General features: G+C 52.9%; 1 protein-coding gene across 5 annotated transcripts in view; it reads left to right on the top strand.

The window, feature by feature from the left end:
- The window catches only part of Dlgap4 (DLG associated protein 4), a 158,679-nt gene that overhangs the window by 54,525 nt on the left and 81,671 nt on the right, over positions 1 to 22,483 (top strand). The window contains exon 1 of one of the 5 annotated variants that reach the window (XM_042276644.2): positions 10,989 to 11,132. The exons of the other annotated variants lie outside the window; for them this stretch is intronic. The gene's annotated coding sequence lies outside the window, so the exon portion shown is untranslated. Of the gene's footprint in view, positions 1 to 10,988; positions 11,133 to 22,483 lie in introns of those variants that run through there. 5 annotated transcript variants of the gene reach the window in all.

Consider the following 22,483-nt stretch of genomic DNA (forward strand, 5'->3'; position numbering starts at 1 on the left):
GCCTCTGGTCACTTACCACACTCGACCTTTTGTCTTGCGTTGTGTTCCTTGTGGTAGTGTATGTCACAGTAAAGTGACAAAAACCTGCAGCTCTAGCAATAACAGCTAACATTTAGTGACAGTTAAGTACCAGGCGCCTTACTAAGGATTTTCCTCTGTTTTTAAAAAATATTATTTATATATGTATGTATTATTTTAATTATTTATTTTGAGACAGGGTCTTTCTATGTAGTCCTGGCTGACCTGGAACTCACTGTGTAGACCAGGCTGGCCTCGAACTCATAGAAATCCCCGGGGGCTGGGATTACAGACACACACCACCACACCTGGTTTATTTATTTAATTTTGCTGTGATGGAACCTAGGAGCTTATACCTGCTAGGCAGGTGCTCCACCACCAAGCTACATCCCAGCCTGGTGCTGAACTTTTTTTTATCATGTCAAATCTTCACGGATGTTCTCATTTTACCCATTGTACGGAAGGGGTGAGTGAGGCCTCCAAGGTAAAGCCACTTGTATATGCCTAAAACCGGACAGGTAACTCAGGCCTCCGTAGCCAGGATGAGGGGTCAGAAGCTATCCCAGAGGGTCGGGGGACCCTCTCTTTGTCCCTGCTGTCATGTTTGAGACGCGGGAAGCTAGGCAGGTCTCTCCACGGTCATGGGCAGCTGGAGGGCTAGTGACAAGGCCAGTGCAGGGCATTGGGTCATTTAACACATGCTCCAGATAGGAGTGAGACATCCTAAGGGACACCTGGGGAGGGGCTGAGGAAGACTCCAGTTCATTCTGGGTAAGGAGGTCAGTCAGAGGAGGCAGGCTCAGACCCATCCTCTAAACTCACTGCCTGAAGGCCTACTGTGTGCTGAATCTATCCCTTTGCCAAGCTCAGAACAACCCTATGGAAACAGCACTGTTGCCCCGCTGGGCAGATGAAGGGTCTGAAGTCTGGAGAGGAGAAGTGACTAGCTTGAGGCTCCGAGGGCTGTGATGGTGGGTGACTGTGCCCCCCCCCTACTTCTGGACTCCATGCTGAGGGCCTCGGTGGAGCTGGAGCTGGGTATAGCTAGAGTCACACTCCAAGGCAGAGCAATAGGTGGACCGGTGCTGGGCACAGCACGCAGCGAGACTCTCCAGGGCCTGGAGCCAGCAGGCCGCTCAACTCCCCGGGCACTCGCCCCAGAGGCACCCATACATTCCAGGGAGGTTTACTGAGAACGGTTACACTCATCAGCACCCCTCCCGGAGCACCCAGGCTTGGGGAAGGACTGCTGTTACACAACCACCCACATAAGCAGAGTGAGAGGGGATGGGGCCAGCGCGGTGAGGTGGATTACCAACAGCTCAGGGCCACGCTGTGCCAGGGGACTGCCTCACAGGACACCCATCAGCCTTGCTGGGGCGCCCTGGGCAGCGTTGTTGGTAGTAGCAGGGCAATTGGGAACAAGCCGCTTGTCCATCATCAGGGGACTAGTTAAATCTGCTTGCTGCAGCTGTACAGGGGTGCCTGCTGCGGCTGTTAGAAACGGGGCCGGATCTAAATTTACTGTTGCAGAAAGAACTTCATAGTGTGTGGTGGAGTTTAAAAAAAAAAAAAAAAGAGGTTATAAGCCAGCATGGGTAACATGAGGCCATTTTCGACAAGTTTGCGAGTTTCTGGAAGCTGTTCCCAGGGATCCCCCGGTCCATGCGGACTTGAGGGATTGGGGAATCAGATCGGGCTGTGCCTCATTTCTATTCCTTCTTGACTGTATGACCTTGGGTAAGTCACTTGCCTTCTGTGGGGCTGTTTCCTGCAAAACGAAGAGATGGGTAGCATCAGTGAGGGTTGGGATCTGGACAGGGCTAGAACAGTACCAGTGTGGTACCACAGGTGTTCACACCCTGCCAGCCCCCCCCCCCCCCGTTGCCTCTTTCCTGGGTCACAGACATGAGGCCCAAGGAGGACAGCGTAGCTCTGTGCACAGGGCAAGCAAAAGCCTAGATCAGCAACACCCCTCCCCATACCCACACCCCACCCCAGCCGCCAAACTTTGTCCACTCCCCTTGACCTACTAACTTGCCTCACCAGTGAATACTGTCCCCAGAGAGGCTGCTGTTGGAGACATGTTGGCCCTGGAGCTGCCACCACACCCATCTGGAAAGACAGGCAGTGCCTTCTAGATGCTTCGGTCTCAAGCAGAGAAACTCCAGCTCAGGAAGCTAAACTTTCAGAATCACAGGCTCTCCATCGTGAATAATCCGACACATACAAGCAGAGGCATTTGTTTCACAAGCAGCCGCAGCCTCACCACACTTCCCTTGATGATGGTGATAAATTAGAAACTACCCAATTATCTGTCTGTGAGAGATGGTTAAATAAATTCCGTCCACAGCTGACAGCGTTCTCTGTACCGTGGAGACAGCGCTGTAGCTCTGTCCTTGTTGACATGGAAACATGTCCACGGCACATTGTTGAGGGAAAAATAGGAGATAAAGGAAACAGGAGGTTAAGCATGGGGGCTGTCGAGATGGCTGAGTGAGTGAAGGCGCTTTCCAGCAACCCTGACCACCTGAGTTCAATCCTCAGGACCCACATGGTAGACAAAAGACAGCTGACGCCTACACATTGTCCTCTGACCTCCACACCGCGCGCACACGCGCACACACACACACACACACTGAACTCACCCACACAACACAAGTTAATTAAAAAAAAAAAAAAAGATGCATTGATCTCTGAGTTTGAGGCCAGCCTGATCTACATAGTGAGTTCCAAGACAGCCAGAGCTACATAGTGAGGCTCTGTCCTGAGGAAAAAAAAAATTAAAATGATACATTGTTGCAGGATCCCTGGATTTGGAGTCTTTTCTGAATGCTAGGGCCAAGGTAGGAGAAACAGGGTACCTACTTAGATGTCCACTGCTTTTTTTTTTTTTAATTGGAAAAATGTGTATATTCAATCTCCTGATGAGAGACATGTCTGGCTCCGGAAGGACAGTCGTCAAACCATTTGTAGTGATGTCCTCTGATGTGGGGGTTGGCTCTAGTTTAATTTTTACTCATTTCATCCAGGATCTTTTTAGTACAAATGACAGAAAACCCATACCTACCTTGCAGCCGGCGTGGGGGTGGAGCTTGTAACTGTGAAATTCAGTCTCTTCTGGATCCAGGGGCTCAGACAGTGTCACCAGGACTGGATTTCTCAGTGGTGGTTCCAGATCTCACAGAGATGTCCTGTATAAGTGACAAGATGTCTGTCTGGAGGAGTCAGTTCGATTTCTCCCCAGGCGGTTCAACCCTAATCCCTGAATCAAGTCATGATGTGAATCGGTCAGCTTCTGGGGTGTGCCCATCCCTCAACCTGTTGTTAGGGGTGCTCAGTGCTCAGACTGGCAACCTAGACCTATGCACTGCCCCCTAGGAATAGAGTGGGCTGATGCTTGTCTTAGGCTGTGACCTACAGGGGCACATTTCCCCGTTTGTAACATCTGAATTCCCCCAAGATGGTCACTTTATCGCTGGGTTGTTGTTGTTGTTGTTTTGTTTGTTTGTTTGTTTGTTTGTTTGAGATAGGTCTCACTGTGTATACCAGGCTGATTTTAAAATTCAGGATTCTCCTGTTCAGCTTCTTATGTATTTATTATTCATTCATTCATTCATTCATTTACTTATTTATTTTGAGGCAGGGTATCTTTACATAGCCCTGGCTGTCTTAGAATTCACTCTGTAGACCAGGCTGGCCTTAGACTCACAGAGATCCTCCTGCCTCTGCCTCCCGAGTGCTGGGATTAATGTCTGTGCCACCACCGCCCAGCACCTGTCCCAGCTTCTTAAGTGTTGGGATTACAGATGTGCACTGTTGGGATTACAGATGTGCACCACCGCTCCTAGAGTGGTATGTGATCTTTGTAATAATCAGAAGAAACAAGGCAGCTTCCCATAGGGTCCTGAACCAGACCTCAGTGTCAGAGCCCACCGGGGCAGCCTTGCACTGTGAGTCAGAATGTGGGAACCTTTGAGGCCCCGATGTCGTTCAGGAAATGCCTCCCTCAAAAGGGAGCAGTCCTGGCCTCTAAGGTCTGCAGGTTTGAGGGGTGAAAAGGGAGCCCACAGAAGGCTTACCTAGAATTGGGAGGAATTAAGAGAATGTGCACAGAGGACAGAGGAAACACAAAGGCCGGCCTGGAAGCCAGGAAGGCTTCCTAGAAGAGGTGATGCCGGGGCCCAGGCTTCAGACAGTGGTGGAAGAACGTAGCCACAAGCCCAAGGTCCAGGGCACGTGGCGGGCGCACAGCCGTCAAACAGGAGGTTTCAGGCCCAGGCCATGGGCCTTGAACAACAAGGTAGGTGTCGCCATTTCATGCTGGAGAGGTGACAGTGATCCTCAGAAGGATGCTGTGGGAGAGGGGTGTGTCACTGGGCTTCCTGCTTTCAGCTGGGAGCTCAGTCTGCAGGGATTAGGTCAAGACCCCATATGGGAGGGAGGGGACCCAAAGGCCTGTCAAGGGATCCTGTATTTATCACTATCAGAACTCATGTCCCAAGATGCCTAGCCACTGTTTCCATCCCTTCAGAGGTGGGTAGCTCACTCCTCGTTCCTCCACTATGGGCTAGAAAACCCCATCATAGGACCAAGTCCACAATCTTGACAAGTCCTGGGACACTGAGGGCTGGCTGGTCGCTGAAAGCCTGGCCGGAGGGAGAGGGGAAGGCCTGCACTTTCAGGTCAAGGCTTCAAGTTGATGGAGCCTGGGTGTCCACAGACTCTGCTAGGAGTCTGAATGAAGGACAGAAAGAGCGTGGCAAAGCCGAGCTCTGCAGAGTCCACCAACCTCCAGCTGAGAGGTTGGCTGGAGATCAGGAGGGAAGCAGGGACCAGAGAGGTTGGCTGAGATCTGGCCCTCAGTCATCCCTGGAGGCTGGGGAGTCTCTCTTCCTTACCATGATCAAGGCGGACACAGGTGAGGGAGCTGACGGGTCCTCAGATGGGCAAGCATGTGAGGACAAGGTGGGAGGCAGGAAGGGGAAACCAGAGGCTTCCAGGGGCCTGACTGCCTGTCTGTCTCTGTTGCGAGTTGGAAGGGTCTGCTCTGGTCCTAACAGGGAAGGAGATGCTAACTTGGGCCAGGAAAACCTTTGGAACACGAAGAGCTCTCTGCAGATGGAGTAAGTGGGGTGATAGGAGCTCCCTGGCCCTGGAGGTATTTGAACAGCAGCTGAATGGTAACCTGGAAGCATCTGCAGAGTATTGTGACGCCACTCAGGATATGGGAGGTCCTTCCCAGCCTAGGTTTTATGTGCTTGCTGAAAACCTCAGTTTCCTCATCTGCGATATGGGCATAACAGGAATCCCTCTCAGAGTCCTTGCGAAGTTCCAGTTGAGACCATCTAAGTCCCATGCCTGTGGCCAGTGTCCCATGAACTCATTGCTGTGGCTGGTGGAAGGAGCTTTAGGGTCCCTGTCGGGCACTCCTGCTCACCACCCTTCAGGACCCACTTTCTTCCCAGTTCGCTGCTGCTGTCTCCGTCTCTGTCTTCAGCTCCCCCTCCCTGGGAGGTGGCAGGAATTCCAGACCCTTCTGGGCCCCTTTTAGCTCCACTTGAGCAAGAGTTGGCAGGTTGGGGCGTCGGGCGCCATCCGCCTCCCATATGCTTCCTGCTATTTAGGGGAAAACTCTCCTTGCGTTCCTCCAACCACACGGGCTGACATTTCCAGACAGACGCTAGAGCCGGCTCTTTGGGGGATTGGCAGATAAATTTGGCCCAGGCTGTTGGGAAAATCTTCAGCCTTGCCGGGGGATTGGAGCCCAAGCCTGACGACTTCTGTTCACTCTGAGACTTCTGGGCCTCCTGTCCTCTGTGGGGCTGCAGATTAGGGTAAGTCTGCCCAGCCCAGACTTCTCCCAGGAGAGCACCTAGAGAGCCAGGAGGTGGTGGCTTCCAGCCTTTCCTCAGAGGCAGCAGGAGGGCAGTAAGAGGCTCCTCTGTCACATACCACAGGCCACCTGGGTGTGGCTCAGCTCACCTTGGCAGTTGGCAGCCTTGGGATGAAAGAGATCGGCGTTCCAGACACTTCCTGTCTGTGTCATCTTCCAGAAATGACGCCGCTTCTCTGAATCTCTTTCAATTCGTCTGTAAAATGAGGCAGGGGTAGGTCTTTCTGGTGAAAAGCCATGGGAAGGTGCTTGGCACGTGCTTCATGCCGAGTGCTCTACAAATATGGCTCTTCGTCATGACTGTCATCACAGACAGTGACTCGGGAGGGCCCAGCGGCTTCCCTTGTTCCTGCAGCTCTGGCTGTGTGGGCAGCCCTTAGGGGGTTCACACTCAGAGGGGGGACCCAGTTGCAGCAATGCAGGCATAAAAACAGATGGACCACACCATGCATGTGTGAACATGTGTGCATGCGCACACACAGAGACAGATAGACACACACACACACACACACACACACACACACACACACACACACACGCCTAGTGTCTCATTTCACCCTGTTGAGTCTGGGACACTTATCACTTGGTTCTGCCAGGAGGAATGGAAGGGGAAGAAGGCCAGGCCTACCTGGAGGCCTCGTCTGGAGAGACCAAATGGCAGCCACAGTAGGAAGCTCTGAGGAAGCGTGAGTAGCTCTGGCTGGCTGGAGTAGAAAGTGGGTGGCGAGAAGGTGTAGGCAGCTCATCTAAGCTTCATTCAGCACCTCGCAGTGAAGCTCCATGCCGGGCCTCCTGCCAGACACTGCTGGGAAGATGGGCAGGCCTCCTGCCCTCAGGAAGCTCCACATATGATCCGTCAGTAAATAATGGCATCCCAAGCTGCCCGAATGGAGCAGGGTCTGGTAGGAATGACAGTCTTCTGGTGGTGGGCACCCCACTTCAGGCAAGGTGTCAGGGGCCTCTCTGTATCCTGGAGACTGGGTGAGAGCGGAAGCACAGAGACGGAGTCACAAAAGTAAAAGATAGGGAGAAACCAGACCCTGGTGGCCTTGAATTCTAGACCTGTCAGAAAGTCACTCTGGTAGCAGTTGAGGGTCAGCAAAGATGCTGTCTGCAAGAGAGGTGAGAGTCTGCTGAGATATTGTTGCATTGGACAGCAGCAGACTGTGGACCAGAGAGAGGAGGGGGCAGGCACTAGGAGGGCTACTGGTCAGGCTCCGGGTCTGAATGGAAGCCTGGCACCTGCTGGCAAGCTTTGGAAGGAGGAGCTCTCTCTCTGCATGTGGTTAGGAAGGGGTGGGGTAAGCAAGGAGACAGCAGGGGAATAGACCAGGGTGCAAGCAGGATCAGGAAAGCTTAGGGGAGAGGCTTCTACACTGTTAGGACCACAGGCAGTGGTGGCAGCTGGCAGAGAGCTCCTGACCGTGGGCTTCACAGGCTGAGGGGCCAGTGACAAATCTTTCACTTAGGGAAAAATCATGTGACCTCTCTGAACTTTGCCTTCTCTAATACTGAATCCCTTGAGAACTGCATTTGGTTACATGTAACAGAAGAAAACAAACAGGATGTGTATAAACACCCAGAAGGTTGTAGTAAGAATCCAGATGGAGCCGGGTGGTGACAGAGCATGCCTTTAATCCCAGCACTTGGGAGGTAGAGGCAGACAGGTCTCTGTGAGTTCGAGGCCAGCCTGGTCTACAGAGTGAGTTCCAGGACAGGCTCCAGAGCTGCACAGAGAAACCCTGTCTTGAAAAAAAAAACAAAACAAAAATAATAATAATAATAATAATAATAATTATCCAGATGGAGCTGGTTATATTATGGACACACAGCTATAATACCAGCACTTTGGAGGTAAAGGCTGAACGATTGTGAATTTGAGGCCAGCCTGGGTTATGTAGCAAGTTCAAGGCCATTCTAAACTACTTAGGGAAACCCTGTGTCCAAACAAGAGCAATGACAGGCTTAAATGCTAGAGATGCAGCGTAGCCACAGAGCACTTGCGTGGTCTAGCTAAGGCCCTGGGTTTGATCCCTAGAACTACAGAAAGCCAGAAAAGAATGGAAAGAATGGAAGGAAAGAAAGAAGGAAGGAAGGAAGGAAGGAAGGAAGGAAGGAAGGAAGGAAGGAAGGAAGGAAGAGAAAGGAAGTGGGATGAGAGGGATTTTCCAGGCAGGCCAACCAGGGCCAGTGTAGCAATTCAAGTCACCAAAGGTCCAGGCCTCTGCCATGCTCTGCCTTTCGTTCTCATGGCTACAGAGTGGCTGCTCCACTTCTGAAATGGATGTCTGAATTCTAGGTAGAAAAAAAAAATGTTTTTCTGGGGCTACTGCTTTCTGGGCCTACCATTCTGAGCAGAAAGACTTCAGGGAAGCCCCTCCCAGGAGGACTTGTGCCCACATCTCTTTTTCCAGATTCGACCGTGGGGCCACCCTCCCAGCAAGGGAGGCTCATGACATGGATATTTCTAACTGGGCGCTTCTGTTAGGCAGAGGAGAGAATGGCTAACAGGAGGCTGGCAAAGGCTGGCAAAAGCATTGAAGTGCCCTTCAGGATGCCTCCAAGATCCGGGGCACACAGATGATCACAGACCCCTAGGTACCAGGGACAGGTGGCCTCCCCGGGGAGAGCAGCGCTTGCCTCTGAGCTGCCGTTCCCCTACACTCACCCATGCATGCATGCATCCACCCCCTCTGTATGGCGTTTCTGACGTAGTATCCACAGCCCAGGATGGGACAGTGAGCATGTCTGGCTCACAGTGTGTAGGGAGACAGGTGAGGGAGCCAGCAATGAGCTCCGCTTCCACCACGCCATGTGAAGGCCTGGGCATCCATTGGAGGATAACATCAAGTCTGAGGCTATCTGGGCTACAGAGTGAGTATTTGCCTTCAATGCCAGAAAAGTGTTCAGGACAAGGATAACTAATAGTCGTGAACTGGCCGAGGAGCCAAAGATGGCCTCGGCAGTGTGATGACAGGGAGGCTGGAGGTTCAGAAGGGCTTCTTTGGTGCCTTAAGGAATAGAGCAAGAAGCTCAGGCCAGATGTGTACAAAGAGGGGATGCCAGGGACCTCTCTTGGCCTAGGGATGTGGGTCTCCAGTCAAGTACCCGGGTAGGCTTTCTGAGCTGCCTCTTACATCTAAGAAACTTCAGTGGGCAGGTAACACAAAGGATAGCAGCCTAGGAGCCCAACACCCTCGATTGGAGGCAGGGGTAGGGGTGGTCAAGAGTTCAAGACCATCCTCAGATATATGGCAAGTTTAAGAGCCCTGGGCTACATGGAAGTCAAAAGCCAATCAAAGGCACAAAAAAAAAAAAAAAAAAAAAAAAAGTGGCCAAAGCCACTTTTAATCCCGCACTGGCAGGCAGATCTCTGTGAGTTTGAGACCAGCCTGGTCTACAGAGAGAGTTCCAGGACAGCCAGTGCTGTTACACAGGGAAACCCTGTCTTGAAAAAACAAAAAACAAAAGCAGGCATTTGGAAAGATAATTGGGAAAGTATTTTGAGGACTTCCAAAGTGTGGGGTGAGTAACCAGCTAGGGTGAAATAAGGTAATTTGGGGTGATGAGATTTTATCCTTTTAACCTCAGCCCTGGGCTCTGTGGAGTGCTCCACGCCCCCTGCCTTGTCCTCGGTGCTGACGGCCCAGGGCGTTGTCCGTGGTCCTGAAGAGAAGAGTTGGCCTGTCCTAGAATGGGGTGCTGTCCGTGGTTCTGTCTTGGGGAAGTTTAAAGAATCCTTTCAGAGTCGTTTTCTGAGGACCCTCACTATGGCTTTTTGACCCTGCACTATGGAATTCTGACAGCCATCTGAGGTTAGATGGTGCTCCTGTCTTCTTCTTCATGAGCCCTGCAGGAACTTTTTAAGTAACATGCCTCTCACTTCCAAACATCAGCCTGCAGGGGAGGGCCGGGGTTTAATCTCATTTCAGAGGGGAGAGGAGAGAAGCTTAGAAAACCAAGGGGACCCATGGACCACGTCTCTAGTCTCAGTCCCCCTGACTGTAGTAGGGAAGTTGCCAGTAGAGTCTCGGGGAGCAAGGGTAGAGCTTTGCACCATGACCCTTGCATGGCTGACATTGGTTTTAAACACAGAAGACAGATACTGCTTCAGAGGGGTGACTTGGGGGTGGGTACCTCATGGGACCTCCCAAAAGCTGTGAAGTTGGGCCCAGTCTCCAGTGTGTGTGTGTGGGGGGGCATGTCAGGTCCAAGACTGCATGGGAAAGGATGCCTGTGTCCTGAGAGCCTCCTGTGTGCTGGGCCCTGCCTGTGCCACGTGCTTGGCCACCCAGGGCCCTCTTCCTTACAGCCACCCTAAAGCAGACTTCCTGGCTTCCTTTCACAGGCGTAGAAGCAGAGGCCAGGGGCTTCTCCAGGTTACTTAGCTGGAAACTGTTAGGAAGACCTGGAGACAGAAAGCCGCAAACTTATACATCAAGCCAGAAAGGGTCCTGGATGTAACTAGGCCACATCGAAGGAGGGGCGTGACCTGCTAGGCTTGGCTGACTTGGGGCCCCTGTCTCATTTCTTCCCTGGCAGCCACTCTGTCCTCCCAATGCCTAAGCTCTAGGAAGATAAGAGATTAATATTGTCACATACTAGGTGTCAAAGAGCGTATGGTTCAACTGTAGGGCCCCAGACAAGTCACTTGCCCTCTGTAGGGTCTGCTCCCTTACCTCCAGAAGCATAGGGTTGTCTCTGCCCTCCAGGGTGGTTTAGGATCAGAAGAGATGGTGGATGGGGTAGAGCTAACAGGAAGGACCCACTCCTTAGCTGGTCCGGTCAGAATTGGACGCAGACAAAGGCCCGAAACAGCTGCCCTAAGCCACCACTTCCTCTTCCCAGACGGACTAGTAGCTGTAGCCTGGGAGGCACTTGGCATCCTTAGCTAACAGGCATTGCTTTGAGCAGACTGACCTGAGCCATGGAGCCAAGTGTCCCTGTGGGGACCGGTGGCCGAGCCAGCCTTGGCTGCCCTGCCTCCTCAGTTCCCCCAATGGCTCCGAGCTTAATAAGCCTTGTGGGATGCTGTCAAGCCTAATTAGGCTGTCCTTGGCCATCCTGTCTCCAGGGTCCTGTTGTGGCCATCTGAGGCCCTGGACATGACCGTGGCTGGTGCCCTTGGCAGCCATTGGGTGTCTTGAGTGGAAGTAGCTGCTTGCTCTTACCCATGGCTGAGAAGATCCGACTCCCTGGCTTAGCTCCTGGACCCAAGGTATGGCTGCCCCCTCCTTCAACACCCTGCTCTGGCCCCAAAGCCTAGCGCTATAGCAAATGGGGGGGGGACAAGACAGTGGAATAACAGAGAAGGGGTGAGGGGTGGAGAAGGTTGGCAGGGACTGGGCACTCCAGGCAGCTTCATCCATGGAGACCGAGGTTGCTTACGGGACCACACTGCCTCATCCACACCCCTGTGAGGGCGGGCCTTCAGTGGCTGTGTGGGCAGAGGGACGGTCCAGGGAAAGGATGTGGCTGGTGGTCCAGTGAAGGGTTTAGTGTGGAGCTGGACTCGTGGTGGAGTGCTGTCCATGCCAAGGATAGAGCCTGGGGCCTTGACTGCATTCTCAGGACTCAGCAGCCCAGACCAGCAGGAGGAGGCAGGGAGGAGCGGGAAGATGGCGAGAAACACGGGTATCCTCTGTGGAACTCGCTTGAGCCCACACTTGGCTAGATCTTAGATGCGTCCGTCATAATCAGGTCATCGTCTTCGCTTTTCACTGTATCATCCACGCCGTTCCCATCTACCCAAGAGCAAGGGCAGCTGAAGTCATGGCTCTTCCCACTGAGTAGCGTTCCCCGGCGGTTGACGCACCTCACTCGTCCTTTCGGTGGGCAGTCTGACTCCGCCATGACCACGGTCCCCTCCAGCCTCCTTGGGAGGCATGCGAGGCTTTGGGCGGAGGAAATTCTGTGTTTGTAAACGCTGCCAAATTGCCCCACGAGGTAATTACGCCACTTTGCACTCCTGGGAGTGATGTATCCGAGTTCCCACATCCTCAGCTCCTCGCCATCAGTTGATTTAACACTCTTTAATTTTGCCAATCTGTTGGGAGAAAAGTATCTCCTTTTCATTAGCATCGCCAACTATTAGAGAAGCCGAACTCCACGTTGGGTGTTGAGTGGTCATCGGACTGCTGCAGAATACCTGCTCGTCCACTTTGCCTGTTGGTTTCTGTTGTTGTCTTGGTGGGTTTTGTTTTTGTTTGTTTGTTTGTTTTTAAATGGGTTGCTTCCCTTTTTCCTGCTAATTTGGGAAAGAAGTTCGAATGGACAGATGTGAGTCTTAGCATCTGCCACAGACATTCCTGCTCCCCACCTCCACCCTGAACGTCCCTTGTCACTGAACTTTGTGCTGTCGTCGTTCAGAAATGTGACATGCTGGTGCTGTGACATGGAGTTCTTCCCTTTAGCTGACTTCTCTTCATCTTGTTTAAGAGGGCTTTCCCATCCCTCCCTTTCCAAGAACTTCAAGCTTCTGCTTCCTGTTTATTTTTATATCTTTGTCCTTGGGATCTGTGTTGTTTGGTTGTCTGTTTTATTTTGGTATTTTGAGAGAGACTCATGTAGCCCAGGCTGGCCTCCACTCTCTGTGTAGCTAAGGATGACCTTGGACTCACCCTCCTGCTTCCCCCTCCCAGTGCTGGGATTACAAGCATGCACGGCCACGCTCAATTTATTCCGTACTGGAGCTAGAGCTCGGGGCCTCATGATAGGCAGGGACTGTGCCAAACCGAGCTGCTTCTCCGGCCCCGTATTTAGATCTGTCTTCTGCCGTTGCATGTGGTGTGAAGCGGGAATTGGCATCGTTTTCCTGGGGCTGGCCTGCGGTCCCAGCAGTGTTTTTAGAATACTCGGTCCCTCATGCTCACATGGAGTAGTGTCTCTGTGGTACACTCAAGTGCCGCGTATTCACGGATGGGTTGATGGGAATGCTGCTGTGTCATGAGCTCTTCATCCAATCCAGTCCAGTGTGTCACTGCTAAATCTCACTGTGTCTTCAACAGGGACACGCTGGCATTTGGGGCAGAGTAATTCTACTGCTTATTACAGGTTCCCGGCCCTCCTTGACCCCGTCCATCGGGTTCCATGTGAGTAGCAGCCCTCGAAGGCATTTCCAGGGCTGTCGAAGGGGCGGCTCGCCTTGAGTGAGGACCACCACAGTGCTGCCCATTGTAGTGTGGTGTCCCCTAGGCTGAGTCTTCAGCATGGCACTGTCACTCACCTCTGAGGCAGGCAGCCCCCCACCCACCCCGGGAGGAAGTGTTGACCTATCCTGAGTGGAGGTCAGCCTTCCTGTGCCCCCTTCCTCCTGAACCCGGAAGCCCACGGAATACCAGTCTTTCCTCCTTGACTTGTCCTTCATTACTGTCAGGAGCAGACACTTCCCTCACATCTCTCTCCTCTCTAGACTTTCAAACTCAAGCACCCAACTCCCTCTGAGGTCCATCAAAGCCTTGGCTGGGGGGGCAGGGGCCATGGCGTGTTCGAGCACACTGGCTTCCAATTCTTGTTCTCTTACCTATCAGCTGTGTGACTCTGGAGACGCCAACTAACCTCTCTGTGCGCCTTGGTTCAGAGGGTGTGCTAGACCTATGAAAGATAGGGAACATGGATGGCAGGTCACGAACTAAGCCCATTACATATTAAGTATTCTCCATAACTTTAGCAGTTAGCATTTCAGCTATGAGTGATGTGTCCCTTTTTTCCCTCTCCTTTAAAAGTCCCCTTATTTAAATTGGAAAAATAAGTGAGCAAGAGATCAGGAAAAGAGTAAACTATGGCAGAAGTTTGATAGCCCAAGGTTATACTTTGCTAAAGGGAAACTGTGAATTTGACTCTGAACTTCCTAGCAGACGAAGAACAGGGGAAACATGGATGATGTACATAATACTCAGCCCTTGAGAGGAAAACGGGGCGACTAATTTGTTTAGGTTGTGCAGATTGGCTGTGTCCTTGGAGGCATCATAGAGTGAGTGCACTCACAATGGGGCTGCTACAGGCCTGGTCCCCAAAAGGTCTGGGGTTCAGAGGAGCAGTGACTCTGGAGCCCTGAGGGCAGTGAGTGAATGAGTGAGTGAGTGAGTGAGTGAGTGAGTGAGTGAGTGAGTGAGTCAGTCAGTCAGTCAGTCAGTCAGTCAGTCAGTCAGTCAGTGATGGAGCCTAAGCATTTGGTCTCCCATCTAACTGGAGAGACCGTTGGGACCACATCTATGTGGCAACATGGGTTCCAGAGCGAACTGCAGCCAGGGAAGGGCCTCGGAGGTGGGTTCTTAGCCTCCACTTTGGGGTCCAGGAGGGGCTTCCACCCCTGAAGATGGCCAGCCAGGTCATGAGCTCTTCATCTGGCCCTCGGTGGGGAAGCAGCATCAGTCAGCCCAAGGCCTGGAGCAGATGAAGGGAGCTTAGAGATCCTCACTCAGCGGAGCATCCTGAGATGGGACGGTTGAGGTTTAGTGGAGACTGGTGTGAGCCTGAAGTCGCAGAGGGACAGGAGCCTACAGGATCAAGGCCAAGGCGCCTGTCTCCTTGCATCTGGTCCTCCCATCCCCTGCCACACTCGCGCTCTGGGCTCTGACTTGCTTCCTGCAGGGTCATTAACCACCTACGGCCTGCCACGTGGTGTCCCCCTATATTTAACTCCCACGCCGTGACTTACAGAGGCCCAGAATAGCAGCCCCGGGTGGGGGCACATCTCTCTGCTCTCCCCTCTAGTCTCCCTAAAGTCAAGCTCCCGGCTCCCACCCCAGGAAGAACAAGCCTGGATCCCAAAGGGTACTGGCCCATCCCTAAGGAAGACCAGTACAGCAAGAAGAGAAGCCGCTTGAGAGTCCTCAACCTGACAGGCCTCGACTAACCCGAGCCAAACCCTGACTAGCCCAGACGGAGCCTCGGTCCCTTTTCCAGCTGAGCCTTGACTTTGGTTCCAGCTCAGCCTTGGCCTCCTCTCTAGGTTGAACCTTGATCTGGCCCTAGCCTGAGCCCTGATCTTTTTTTTTTTTTTTAAGTTATTTATGTGTAAGATTTGTATGTGCATGTTTTACCCTATGTGTATGCATGTGCACTACTAACATGTCTGGTGTCCACTGAGCTCAGAAGAGGACATCAGATCCTCTGGAACTGGAGTTACAGATGGTTGTGAGCCACGACGAGGGCCCTAGGACCTGAGCCTGGGTCCTCTGCAGGAGCAACAAGTGCTCTTAACCAGTGAGCCGCCATCTCTTCAGCTTCCCCACTCCGCCCCATCCTTTTTTCCATGTTCACCCCTGATCACTGGTTCCTGCGTTTGGTTGTGCCTGAAGGTTTTTTGGGTTTTTTTGGGGGGGGGCTTTGTTTTGTTTTTTTAAGATTTATTTATTATATATACAGTGTTCTGTCTACATGCTAGACAAGGGCCCCAGATCTCCTTATAGATGGTTGGGAGCCACCATGTGGTTGCTGGGAATTGAACCCGGGGCCTCTGCAAGAGCAGCCAGTCCTCTTAACCGCTGAGCCACCTCTCCAGCCCTGCCTGAAGGTTTTTATATCAAAGATCTGCCCCCATATCCTAGCTTTGGCCTCTGTGGTCTGGGATCAGTAGTGACCATGGATGAGAGACAAAGCCATTGGCCCCCCTGCCCTGACCGTGAACTCCTCTACAGCCCCCACGGGATGCCAGCACAGCCAAGCCTGCTCCTCCTAATTGGCCTCCCATCTAATTCCCTTAGCCATGTGATTGAGGCAAGGCTGTGATATTTATAAAATCTGTGTCCTTCTTGATAAAGCCAGCCATGGGGACCAGGTTCAGAGTCGCGGTTTTCATCCTCGGAACCCAAGAACTTCAAACCACATCTGCCACAGAGGGCCCTCATCACAGTAGACCTGTCACCCATTGAAGTCACGCTCCTGAGGAGCGGATGGGCACCACCCCCTCTCTGATGCCTTCGCAGACTCAGAACGCTGTTTCAGGCAGCCAGAACTCCGCCTGAGTGACAGGGGCAGCCTGGGAGCTTAAGGGTGACTCACCATGGTCTCTGCGCGCTGACTGCTTTGTCCTGCACGTGGAGCAGAGCTGCCCCCACCATCTGCAGCGCCCGCCGGGGGTGGGAAGCGGTGGGCGGGCGGGAGGGCTACTCTGCTGGCACATGTACCCAGCACAACCAGTGTCCGTGGAGGAGGAGCCCTGGACGGCTGGTCCCAGTGCTTGACCTGTAACTGTTTGATGATCTGGAACTCTCAATTAACAACAGGCCTCCCTCCCCGCCAGGGCACAGCCCCTCCTCACATTCCGTGGGCACCCCCTCAGCACTGATGCTTGTGTTCTCCCGTCATGGGCAGCTCCTTGTCTTGGGGGGTTGTCCTTTGATCATGCCAACATCTTTCCTCCTGTATTTTCTGCCCTGCCACCCAAATGCTTCCCTTGGGAATGCTTGCTGCTGGTCCCCGTGCACCAGGTTCTGCTGAGGACGAGGGAAGGCCGACAGTCCCTGCTGTCACGGGACTTTGGTCCGTAACTTTAGAGTTCCCTTGTTTCCTTCTTTGGGCAGGGGGGCGGGGGAGGGAAGGATCTCACTATGTAGCTCTGGCTTGCTTGGAACTGTGTACGCCAGGCTGGCTCCCAACTCCGAGATCCGCCTGCCTCTTCCTCTGCCTCCCAAATGCTGGGATTAAAGGCTCACACCACCATGCCTGCTGAGCTCCCCTGTTTCTTATGTGCTGTGACCTTGGGCAAGTTGTTCAAGCCTTCATTCTCGTCTGTCCTATGGGTTACTTTGCAGAGGCTCGGAGGTCATGTGTGGGTCAGGAGTGAGTATACACGCAATCACAATCATGTCTGTGTTTGGGCTGGAGGGTTCAGTCCATGGTTGGCCTGGGATGGAAGAGACACCTGCCCGGGGAAAGGGGCTAGCCTGCCCTCAGGCGGTTGTATCTCTGGGAAAAGGGGCTAGCCTGCCCACAGGCTGTTGTCCCTGTGGGAAGATGATATTGCACCAATAGGTCATCAGGTAGGCAGACACAAGAAGACCATCAGGAAGCAGGGACTGCTGTCTGGGGCCTGAGGCTGAAGATGCACAGCCTGTGACGGTGACAGAAATCTGTGCCCTTGTGCCCTGGGGGCTGCTGTGTGGGACCAGAGGCTGGATGCTGCAGAGCAGTGACACTCCAGAAGCCTTGAGTCTTGTCTCAAGGGACCCTGGGTCCTGTGCCACAGCCTGTGGCGGGTTAGAGGGCTGGGTGTGGAGGTGGGGCTAGGTGAGATGGATGGGAGGACAGGGCTGGTGAGCCTCCTGGCAGACGACATCACCAGGCGAAACTCAAGGCCACAAGGATAGGAAGAACCCAGCAGACCAGATCCATCGACTCACATTGGGAATGGCCAGCCTGGCTGGTGGAGCGGAGGAGGAAGAGCCATTGGAACAAGAGTCTAGCTCATGCCACCAGGGTGGCCATGCCATCAGAGAAAGTCCACCTTGGGAGGAGCACGCCGTTCGTTCTCTTTCCATCGGGATTCTTCATATCGCAAGACTCTCAGTCTAGTGGAAGATACAGACAATAGGTTAACTGAATGGGCAACTACTCTAAATAAAGTGGGATGATGTGGGTTTGGGGGGCACCCGCATAGACCTGGAGGGTATCAGGGAGACTTATGGAGAGGCAGCGATGCAGTCTTGTGAGGGTCCCTGGCACAGTATGCTTGGTAAAGGGATAACCAGTGCAAAGGCCCTGGCAGGGGGACCCCAACACGTCCAAGGAACGAAAAGGAGACCAGGTGGGCCGCAGGATGACTGGGCCTTCATGACCGGCATGGGGTTAATTTTCATTCAAAATTGGGGCCAGGAGTGGAATGGGAAACAGGAGACATTGGAAAGGATGAGAGATTAAATTAGAGTGGATGAGATGCGTCAGGACTGAATGGAGATCTGGCCTGAGAGGCTGGAGGACCCAGACCCCACTACTTGCTGGTCTAGAGCTGGTTCCCCTCGTGGGCTGTCAAGTCAGGAAATGGGCACTTAGGGACAGAATAAAGGAGATGCTCTGTTTAGCTGGAGCCCAGCCTTCCTTGGGGAGGGGAGACAAGAGCCCTGACGACCATGGGGCAGGGGACATCTGGGACATGACCATGACGAAAGTCTGGGTAGCCCCGTGGTGGTAGAGACTGACCTTGCTCCAATCCAGTCTGAAGGTGGGACCATAACCCTCCAAACAGCAGATAAGCTATGTGAGAAACTGAGGCAGGAGGCTCCATGTACCCTGTGGTTGCCACGTGTACATTTCATACACACTGTCCTGGCATTAAATGGATTGGGGTGTCCATTGTCCAGAGGACAGAAGTTCAGGGAGGGAGATGACCGACCGACCCACCATCACACAATGAGAGCACATTCCAACCCTGTCTCAGAGAACCACTGAGGCATCTGGGAACAAGCCCAGGGACTTACCTCCTCTCAGGCCACAGGCTCTGCCCAGGGCTCCCTGTGGGGAATGCTGGCTTTCTTTTTCATTCTCTGAGCCTGTGAGTCTTTTTCCGGCCACAGGGCCTTTGCATAGACTGTGCTGTCTGCCCAGAACTAACTCTCCCTTCGCACATGTCCCCATCCCGTCGATTCCTGCTCACTCTTCAGCATCAGTTGAACTATAACTTTCTACAGCTAACTTTGTGTGGCTTCCCATCCTTCCTGACCCCCACATTTCCCCAGGGCTCTGGCTTCCGCCACCGCTCTCATGTGGCTGTGTTTATGATCTCTTTTCCTTAAGAAACTGGCTGAGGCCGGGCAGAGGTGGCGCATGCCTTTAATACCAGTACTCGGGAGGCAGAGGCAGGTGGATATCTGTGAGTTCGAGGCCAGCCTGATGTACAGAGTGAGATCCAGGACAGGCACCAAAACTACACAGAGAAGCCCTGTCTTGAAAAACCAATTAAAAAAAAAAAAAGAAAGAAAGAAAGAAAGAAAGAAAGAAAGAAAGAAAGAAAGAAAGAAAGAAAGAAAGAAAGAAAGAAAGAAAGAAAGAAAGAAAGAAAGAAACTGTCTGGGTACCCCTGAGATTACAACCTCAGTTCTTAGGGTCCCTACTAGGCCAAGTACAGGAGATTGGGGTGCCGTTCTATGCTTCTGCCTTGTGGGACTGTGAGGCTTTGAGGTTGGAACCTGCTGGGGCTCCTGATGCCTGCCCCCTACTTCCTGAGATGGACTTTATGTCCTCAGCCCTGCTGAGGGATGACGTCAATCCTTAAGTGGCTTCTGAGCTGCTCCAGGCTTGCGTGGGCTCTGGGTGTGTGTGTGCACATGGCCCTGGGCACACGCACGTGTGTGCGCGCATGGGCCTTCGTGAGTAATTCCAGTGGTACTTCCAAACGCTGTCTCCATGGAGAGGCCGCCCCCACCCATCCAGCCCCAGGTGGCTGCCTTTGCCACCCTTCTGGCTCCCCCGCCCGCTCCTCCATGACCCAGATTCGACCTGACTCCCACATCCCCAGGCCTCAGGATTCTATAAGCTCAGGGCTGGGGGCCTCTCCCCAGACACACCCTCTCATTCAAAATCAGTTCTAGGTTCCAGCAACGCTTATTGAGGCCGTGTGGAAAGAGAGTGGGTGCTGGTGGGTGGCTGCCTGGGCTGGATCATGGTTCCTTCACCCTGAAGATAATGATGCTTCACTGCCTGGAACGTTCTTCCACCGTAGGTTCGAGAGACACATCCCTCACTCCTATCCAGAGACACTTTTCCAGAAAGTCTTTCCTCACTTCCCTTTCATCTGCTCTATGCCCAGAGGACATGACCAGTGACTTACTGGTAGATAAACAGCTGAGTGAGTGCAGAGCTCCGGCCGACGTTCGGCCCTCGGGGGCACTAACTGGCCGTCTTGCTTGTCATTCTCCACCATAAGCGCAACCTGAGTGGGTGTCGTGCTCTGGACTAGAGAGTCCCTTGTGGTCCGTCAGTGCTGTGAGCTGGGTGCAGTGGGTGGTGGCATTCCCATCTTTTGGATGAGGATGGCAGGCTTGCAGAGGCGCAGGGTCTGCGGCTGAGCAGGTCAGGCTCCGTGCCCAGCGTCCACTGCTGCCCCAGGGTTGCCTGCAAACACAGTGATCTCAGGAGCCCGCTGAGATGGCATCATGTCCTGGGAACTCGTGCCCGCTGAAGAAGAGGATGCAGGGAGGAGCCCCGAGGCCTCCCCAGTTGACCCCTTCCTAATTAAGGCTCGGGGCAGTGCCTGAAGTTGTCAGTCGCCTCAAGACCTCCTCCAGGTCTGATGTCACTGCATCTGAGAGACTAGAAAGCATGGATCCAAGGCTGCCAGCCCCCCCCCTTGCATCACAGCCCCAGAAAGGTGGGGAGGGGGATGTAATGTCCTTCTCCAGAAATCCCTGCTCCAAAGCTGCCTCCGTCAGCCTCAGTGACTTCCCTTGACAAACAGCTTGGCCAGTCCTGCTGCCCTCCTGGGTCTGTGCGCCCAGATGGCTCTGAAGAGAGGAGGCCTGTGTGAGCTGTGCCTTCTAAGAGGGCACTACCGCCCCATGCCAGGAAGCTGGCCCACATGCACCAGGGATGAGAAACCACACCCGGGACAGAGAGACAGCCATCTTCAGTCTCACACAACAGGGACGTACAAGAGGCCTGGATTCGGTTGTGACTTCAGAGCAGTTTGGATCAGGTTCTGAAAACATAAATGGAGAGGAAGGTCCCTGAGAAGGAGGTAGGTCCCCTTGACAGGCACGTCTGACCTCATGTTGCCCTCCGGCAGCCCAGGGCTCCAAGATCAGTCCATGTGAAACCATTCAAGAGCTTGTTGGGAAACGTAGTCTGGTTTCAGCCAGTTTAGATGTGTGGTCCAGGTGACTTGATGGGGGAGCTCCTGGTAGTGTGAGGAGCATTGACAGAGAAAGTGGACTGGGGCGGAGGTATGCTTCCTCTAGCCACCTGACATCAGCCCTCCAAACAAGTCCTGGGCTGCCCAGCCATAGGGTAGTGGATGTCCCTAGTGAACTGAGGGGACATGGTGACACAGGACCCCCTCCCTCGCCACTCTGACATTTACATTAGCTTTCCTTTCTCACATTTGGAATTAGACACTTGCCATGCTTTTCAGTCTTTTCTCTTAATGTCAGCATTGAGCTGTGACTGGCTCTCCAGGTTCGGCTTCAGCTGTATCCCACAGATGTTTCATTATCATTCACTCCTAAATACCCACTCTCATTTCCTACTTGGCTTATTCCCTGACCGTGTGTGTGTGTGTGTGTGTGTGTGTGTGTGTGTGTGTAAGTACAGGCACACATAGCACGTAGGTGGAGGTCAGAAGACAACTTTGGGAATTAGTTTTCTCTTCCCTCAGTGGGTTCTGGGGATTGAATTCAGTTAATCAAGTTCGCTTGGCAAGATTTCTTCTAGGTCATATTACCAGTCCCCATTAGTTCTTGTTCTGTCTCTCTGTCTCTCTCTCTGTCTCTGTCTCTCTGTCTCTGTCTCTGTCTCTCTCTCTCTCTATCTCTCTCTGTGTGTGTGTGTGTGTGTGTGTGTGTGTGTGTGTGTGTGTGTGTGTGCGCGCGCGCGCGCGCGCGCGCGCGCAGCTCTGGCTGGTCTGGAGTTTGCTATGTTGCTCAGGCTGATCTTGAACTCCTGATGAAGATGACCGCATACACCACCACAAACAGCCTGTACTCTTTGTGGTATTTATTGAAACTTTGTAGTTCAAAATGCGACCAGGTTTTGTAAATGTAACGTGCTGGTTTGAAAAGAACATCTCTTTGCTCCTTTTGGGATTGAGCCATTTCTATGTTCTTAAGGTACAACAGCACTTCTGTCAGAGAGGATATCCAGGTCTGTGGAAGCCGAGGGGGAGGCCTGCTAAGTCTGTAGTTCAGGCCAGGCCTCTGGAAAGGTGACTCTCAAAGTCTCTGTTAGCCTGGGAAGAATAATGGGAAGGGCGTCTCACCCAGGGGGAACAGCTCAGGCAATGTAGACATGACAGCAAAGAGTAAAATATAGTGGATCTTTATAGAAACCCAAGGAAGGTGAGCATATCTGGGCTGGTCAGAGACGTCATGTTTGTTAGAAAGCATGTCCCCACCACAGAGAACGGTGTGGCAGGAGTTGTGAGCGTCATCATGCTAAACCAGATAAAATTGGAACTTTTGATCTGGCTGAGCTCTGACTGCAGCCAGGCCCCTGCTGTGCGTTCTGGCTTGACTCCTTAGTCCCCTCCAAAGCTCTAGGCAGGAGGTGTTATGATAATCCACAGTTTACAGGTAAGGAAACAGACACCAGAGAGATTAAGTGAATTTACCACCGGCCACACAGCTCCAGATGGTGGATCCAGGTGGATCCCTTCCCTTCCCTGCTCCGTGCCTTCCCTTCTCCATGCTGCGGCCTGGCACTGTTATTCTGGTGGCACATGTGGGTGGCACAGGTGATACTGTGAGTCTTGTATCAGGAGTGTAAAGGGGACATTGCAGAGTCTCCTACAAAGACCATTGGGGGGTTGAGAGTTACTATGACCCATCTCTTCTGTTCAGATGGGGAAACTGAAGCTCACCTTTGTTCCCATGAAAAGTGGGAGACAGAACTCAAAATCTGCACTGTTGGAAGACTTAC

The sequence above is a fragment of the Peromyscus maniculatus genome, chromosome 4 (assembly GCF_049852395.1).
Source record: "Peromyscus maniculatus bairdii isolate BWxNUB_F1_BW_parent chromosome 4, HU_Pman_BW_mat_3.1, whole genome shotgun sequence".
Classification (NCBI taxonomy): domain Eukaryota; kingdom Metazoa; phylum Chordata; class Mammalia; order Rodentia; family Cricetidae; genus Peromyscus; species Peromyscus maniculatus.